We start from the raw sequence: 7,500 nt of genomic DNA on the forward strand, positions 1-7,500 counted from the left end.
CGACATGTTTACCATCCAATTTTTCTTAGTGAAAAAAATGTTTTTGACTTTTTGCTCAATTCTTAAATTAATAGAAATAGTTTTTTTTAAGAATTTAGACCATTAAAAGAAAAATTGGATTTTACAGGATGATCAAGAGTATTGAGATTATTATTATTATTATTTTTATTATTATTATTATTATTATTATTATTATTATTATTATTATTATTGTTATTATTATTATTTCTTCGAGGAGTTCATATGATAATTTCCATAATTTCCAACAGAGGACTTGAAGGATATCAGCAGTAGATTAATGAACATGAATTCTTCGGACACAGATTAATGAGTTGAATACATTACAAATTTAAATGACTGAAATGAATGAGGCAAATTCCCTGCATATTAATTTACTGTCAATAACAGAGACAAATTACTGCAGGTCAGTCAACTGACTATTTCAGGTATGTACTTCATCAAGTTGCAAACGGTGATATGAAGCTAATAGAGACATTATTTTCAATATAGACAGATGATATGGAACGTCCATACCTGATACAGACTCTTTATGTGCTATGAATTTGCCTCATTATAGACTTAGAATGAAGTGAATTTTCTCATTTATTTAAAGAAGCAGTGAATTTCTATAATTCATGGGATTTTATAGAATGTGTGCATTAATCTATAGTCTGTGTTTATCACTCTTGTCCTCACTTATGAATCTATTGATATTCACTCCTTGAAGAGAAAAAAACATATACTGTAGTAAAAAAAATAAAAAAATAAATGTTTGTTGCCTTCTTCTAAATTAAATGTTGATGATGATGATGATTGATTATTATTATTATTTTATTATTAATTATTATTCTTATTATTATTATTATTATTATTATTATAGGCAAACGTGAATACGTAAAAACCAGTAGGCAATAAACTTGGAAACTTACGGTACCAAACTCCCTCGTATTAAAAAAAAAAAAAAAAAGGTAGAGGTAAAGGAACAGCAGTTAGGTTAAAAACAAACAAGGAAAGTTGTGGAAAAAAAATTAAAAACAGGCAAAAGCCAGTGGAACGAAGGCGAGGGTCCATAGACCATGAAAGTGATATTACCGACACTTTTACTTGAGCATCGCCATCAGTAGTACTGCCAAGAGATGATGTTTTAAAGAGTTGTTGCAACCGAGTGTGCTATGTGCATTCTCAGGCCTTATACCTCGGCAGCATCCCTCTTTTGAGAATATATTCGGAAAGACAAACGAGGCAAAACGTTATTATGCTCAGCTGTTGTTGTCGGGGTATAGTGCACTCACGGACTGGTACTCAGTTTTTTTTCTTCTTCTTCTTCTTCTTCTTCTTCTTCTTCTTCTTCTTCTTCTTCTTCTTATTCTTCTTCTTCTTCTTCTTCTTCTTCTTCTTCTTCTTCTTTCTTCTTCTTCTTCTTTTCTTCTTATTCTTATTATTATTATTATTATTATTATTATTATTCATTCGGAAGATGAACCCTATTCATATGTAACAAGATGGACCATTGACTTGAAATTGAAGTTTCCAAAGAATAAGGTGTTCATTAGGAAGAAGTAAGAGGGTGTAAAGGGAAATACAGAAAGAAGAGATCTCACTTATTAAAAGAGAAAAAACAAATTAAATTAATAAATAGATGAAAATGTATTGAAATGCAAGGAGAATAGCATTAGGGTACAGTTGAAAATGACGGTAATGTAAAAAAGGGCGGAGACGGCAATCCCCGTCTAAATTTCAAGACGTTGCGTACCGTCCCGAAGGTCAAACCAGGGTACATGCAATCTTGCATGCTAGTGGACAGTAGTTGAAGGTGTTGTACCCGGATTGGAAGATGGCTGGTGTGAACGTGTATTTTCTTACCCGTGGAGTGTCGTTGTTAGACACAGAAAGTAGAAATACGTTTAATTATGGTTTTCACTAAGTAGATATACTTACTTATTAATGTTTTATATATTTATTTTTAATTCTCTTTACTTTCTTTCTCTGTTTACGCCTGTTAGTAATGTTATCTTGATGCATGCACTGAGAAGTATTTCCTTTTTTTGCATTTGTTAACATCATACGGTTTCACACGAATAATAATGTTAAGGAAAAATTTCTAGATAACAGCGCTGGTTAAAGAAGAAACAGCATGAGGTACAAAATTCTTTATAAGAAGAAAGAGAAAGACGCTATAATAATAACTTGAGATTTGTAGGAGCGCCTCATATGATTATGTTAGCCACTTAATATAAAAGTAATTTTTTCTTGGAGCAAATGACGTGTATGCGGCCTCGATGACCCTAGTCATTGTGAGGCCATTTACAGAAATCAGTCACTCAAGAGGCTTTTGTGGACTGGAATTAACGGACTCATTAATTATGTCGTTATAAGCTGTTAGGAACTTGTTTTTTTTTTATATCCTGGCTTGATTGCCCTGTGATTTTTATTTTCCATCTTTTCCCGTTGGCCTGTTTTTTTTTTAGCTGTCTCAGTTTTATAATCCTACCGTGCCCCAATTAGCACCTCCCTGCCGCGGTGTAGTGTCGCTGAAGACGTAAAATGAGTGAAAGAACCGAAATTTGAAGACGAGTAAAGGATGGTTTATAGTAAAAAAAAAAAACTCACAGTAAATGAAGAATTGGAGTCGCACATTAAACTGTTTTGACAACACGATAGTATAAAGATGGTTAAGTTTCTGATCATCTAAATGAATTATACAAATGCCTAATATCTAGCCCAGAACCTGAATCCAGACGAACGATTTCTGATTGGATATTTTAATAAAAGACTTCCCATATTCCGCACACTATCCTTTTCCAACATGAATATCGGCCAGTTGCTGACTAACATCGCTGAGCCTGAAAAGCGAATCATAAGGAAGATAGAAAAGACACTATATAAGATAAATTCGCATAATACAGCCATCCTTTTTAATAATAATAATATAATAATAATAATAATAATAAACACCAGGAGACTGGTTGTGCAAGAGTTACTTAGCATACTGCAAGCGTTGTAGTGCGGGAAGAGCTGGGCTTTTGATACTACCTTTAGCATAAATACAGAAGTTTATGGTGGAGATCACGCTTTACTTATGAATATATAAGTACCCTTAAAGAGGATCCTGAACACTACATGAAGTAACCACTCATGTTTCGCGCGCGCGCGCATATGTCTGTGTGTGCGCGTGTGTGCGTGTGTTTTGTTGTCAGCATGGGGAGAGAGAGAGAGAGAGATTTTCGGTGTGCTTTAGGTATTTAGAGAAACTATATCGTTGAAATATCCATAGCAAAAATTATACTATGCAACTTGCAACTCCAGCCTAACATGAATATATCTGCCAAGCAATCAGTACTATCCATATATCAGCTTCCTAATACAATTACGTAATTTAAAAAAGTATATTGTCCTTAAGTTGTACTTCATATTTACTTAACTTGTCATAAGTATCATGTTTTTTGTCTTTACAATTAACCTCTTTGAAAATTGGTCATTGTTACCGTATTTAATATTAGAAAATACGTTGTCACAGACAGAGCATTCAGTTATCCATGAGCGAAGAACAACGCTCTTTGTTGCAGCACTCTCTGACAACTCCGAGGTGGAATCTTACTCGTCAGCACTGAAGTGAGAGAGAGAGAGAGAGAGAGAGAGAGAGAGAGAGAGAGAGAGAGAGAGAGAGAGAGAGAGAGAGAGAGAGTTTACCGTAATAGTGTAATGTGGCATAAGATTAAAGTGAGAGATAACATACCAATCATTTCCGAGAGAGTAAGATATCATGAAAATGTTTAATATTGGAAATGGAGAGAGAGAGAGAGAGAGAGAGAGAGAGAGAGAGAGAGAGAGAGAGAGAGAGAGAGAGAGTAAATTAATAGCATAATGTAGCTTAAGATTAAAGTGAGAGAGATAATATACCAGTCATGTTCGAGAGAGTTAAGAAAATATCTTGAAGATGTTAATAGGAAATGGAGAGAGAGAGAGAGAGAGAGAGAGAGAGAGAGAGAGAATATAACCCGACGGTGAAAGCTGTTTGTCATAAAAATTAGACCGGTGATCCCTCGTCCTCATTTCCGAGACTTGAATAGGATGTAGCAGGATAAGGATGTAAGGATTGGGATTAGTCGAGGATTGAAAGGAGATGGGGGAGGGGAAGGGGGGAGAGGGAGAGTTGCTGATTGACCACGTAAAATAAGGCAAGGAGCATTTCCAGGAGAAAGGATGAGCGTGGGGATGTCTTGGGTGGGCCCCTGGGCCGAGGTAGGGGGTGGGAGCGTTTAAGGATCTTAAAGATCTTTTGGGCAGGGAAGATGATCCTAGATAACATGTTAGGGGATTAAGGGAGATTGCATGTGGGCTTCCGCAATGAGAGAGAGAGAGAGAGAGAGAGAGAGAGAGAGAGAGATGAGAGAGAGAGATGTGTCAGTTGTGAACATATTCTTGTAGACCCCCACATATATATACTGTGTGTATATGTATATATGTATATATATATATATATATATATATATATATATATATATATATATATATATATATATATATATATATATATATATATATATATATATATAATATCTTGCAGTTCACCTTAATATATGTCATTCCCGAGGTACTGTGAATTTGATATTAAACGAAATTTGTGGCTTAATATATGTGAATAAGTGTGCATGTGTGTGCTCGCACGCTTGAATGAGAGAGAGAGAGGGGGAGAGAGAGATGCGGATGAAAGGATGAACGTAATGGAAGTGAACGCAGGTTGAACAGTGTGTTAAGATGGCCGATCGTTGTAGCAGAATGGTTTACGTGGCTGTCAAAGACTTTGCGTTAAACAGTTGCCTCATTTCCTCTTGCCGGCTGCATAGAGGTGCAAGAGCCCGTGCTAGCAGAAAAGTCGGCTTAAATTAACAACAACAAAAGCGGGAAGTGACTGCAAAGCTGCTTAAAGCAGGGAAAGGCGTTTTACAGCGAATAGGGCTCAATTAGGTAGGGATTTAGCCGGGGATTGAGAAGAAACTCGACCGTGTTTTCGGCGAGACCGTTATGACCTTCACAGTAAGGTTGTATTTCCAACTATTTGCGTGTTGTGTTTATAAGGCCGTGGAATAAAGATGTTAGGGGTTTTGGGAATGTTCCTCAAAATGCTCTGAGGAAACATTTATGTGTTGGAACACTGTCTCTTATTTCGTGAATCTGTTATCATAATCAGACAGTGACCTGGGGCAGAGTACCAGGCTTGGCCAGACAATTCATTATAACTTCTAGACAGGTGACTCCCGTGGGACCATGACCAGGCAATTATCGTATATTTGTGGTAATCCAGAAACAGGTTCAGTAAACATTTTCGGTTGTTCTAACTCGCAGGCATCCGAGCAAACAGAAATGAGTTGGATATTATTGAAATCCAGCAAACAAGACAAGTTATCTCATTTCTTGCTTCTGAAAGACAATGACTTTCGTTTGACACAAGTCTCCTCGGAAAATGGAACCGTAGTTGGGCCATAAGTGATCGTGGGAGACCTGCTTGCTTTTTTTTCTGTAAATTTTTATTAAATTTGTATTTTCTTTTTCTTTCAACTTTTTTTTTATTGTTATGGGGACGTATTGAATGCCTTAGGGTAAACCAATTAATCCTGAAATGCACATTAAACAAGAAATAAGAACAAAATCAAATCCAAACCTCCCCATATAATGAGAAACACGACAAGAAAACAAAGTCCTGAACTCATTACGAATGCATCAGACGTGCAATGGAAGGTCCATGCAAATAGAATTATTGTACTATTGTTATTGTTGCTATTATTATGCAAAATGTTCAAATATTCATGCAGAGCAAGCCTAAGAGCCCATTACCTTAACGAAGCAAGAGTCCACAGAACAATTTCCCATTAGGTGAAGAAAAAAAATTAAGAAGTAACGGTGAAACGGAAACGACGACCCAAGATGTTGTGACGTCAGTTCAGCAAGTAAATTAAGTAATAAACGTAATCATAAATACATGTATACATTATTGGATGTCCTTTTACTTGCAAATTTCGCTGCCTCGCTCATTTGGCTGAATGGGCCGTTACGATCTGTCCGGAGGTGTCATAATGATATTGCTTGGAATTTTCGTTGGAATAATCTCTTTCTCTCTTTGCTTTGTCTCCGTCGCAGTCTTTTCCTGACTCCCTCCCGGTCTTATCTTTTTTGCTTTCCGTTTTCACTATTTCCGACATCGTCATCGGCTTCCTTCGTGTCCTGTTCATCCGCATATATTTTCTCTGATGTCTTTTTTTTTAACATTATCATTCAAAATCATTCAGTAGATTACCGCATATGCAGATCACCATTGTTATTATCAAGTGATAAAATAGCACAGGAAGGTGTATTCTGTGCTGTAGTGCTAACATGGGAGATTAAAGGTCTCCATTATAATATCGTAGGTGTAGTGAAGTGACAGGGTTCACGGCAGCCGGATGAAGACTTTAAAAGAGATCATTGTAAATTTTGGAAAAATTCAGTGTCGTGCATCTACATCATTTGTAAACAATACTGCTGCCCTTTTATCTATCAGTTAGCACATGCTTCCTCGTAAAATGTTCCTCCTCGTAAAATGTTCCTTTTAAATTGAGAATCCTTCACTTCACATTCTTGTCAAACGCGTTTTTTTTCTACCTTGTAGTAGCAGATTGCCTGGCAAGCATAAAATTACCTTTCATTTTTCTTGAGAACTGGAAGAAAAATTCAGTCAAACCATTTTTTTTTAACTTTCGAATCACCATGCAAATCCATCCCGCACAAGCACTAGCATAATTGAGAGCGTATGGGGAAAACCAATCAGCCAATCAATCCTGCAGTTCTGATGATTGGTTTTATTGGTACGGTATCCATGATGTTCCGATATCAGTTTTGTGAATGGGGCATATTGCTATCGCAAATTACTGATAGTCTTGCAAATGAATGAAGGTTTGCCGTTGAATTTACGTCAAGAAAGAATTTTATTCATGAAGTTTAGTGGCAAAATGTAAAGCAGGTATATAGTTATATTTGAGGAATTTTGTATGATTGATAGCTGAAAATTTTTTAAGTTAAAATTACACTGGTTTGCATGTGAATTATAAAAGAGATACAAATTATCTTTGAATTTAGAGGACGTTCACTATAAGGTTGAACTTAGAGTTCTACTAAAAGATTGACAATCACCTTGCCTGTAAGGAGTGTAGAATTTTGCTGATTATTAAAAGGTTGTCTGTATAATTTTTATGACTCAGGGATAAGACACTCAAAAATTCTATTTGAATTTTTGGGGGGATTTGGGAATAAATTAAATGTGTTGTAAGAATTGCCGAGTTTAAAAAATTATTTATTAGTTGTTTATCTTATATTTTTTTATTCAATATCTTTTTTTAGCTTTCCTTCACCATGTAGGATGTTTTATTAGTCAGTGTTAATTTGCCAAAAAAAAAAAATCTGATCCCAAACAAAAGCAGTTAATCAGATTTTAATTCTACGTTTTTTTATCGTTACTGGGTGTCA

The 7,500-nt window shown here is 35.6% G+C and overlaps 1 protein-coding gene across 17 annotated transcripts in view; it reads left to right on the top strand.

Moving 5' to 3' along the window:
• LOC136845769 (mucin-2-like) overlaps window positions 1–7,500 on the top strand; it is a 1,649,806-nt gene that overhangs the window by 325,001 nt on the left and 1,317,305 nt on the right. The window lies entirely within an intron of this gene.

Source organism: Macrobrachium rosenbergii, chromosome 2 (assembly GCF_040412425.1).
Source record: "Macrobrachium rosenbergii isolate ZJJX-2024 chromosome 2, ASM4041242v1, whole genome shotgun sequence".
In the NCBI taxonomy this organism is placed as follows: Eukaryota; Metazoa; Arthropoda; class Malacostraca; order Decapoda; family Palaemonidae; genus Macrobrachium; species Macrobrachium rosenbergii.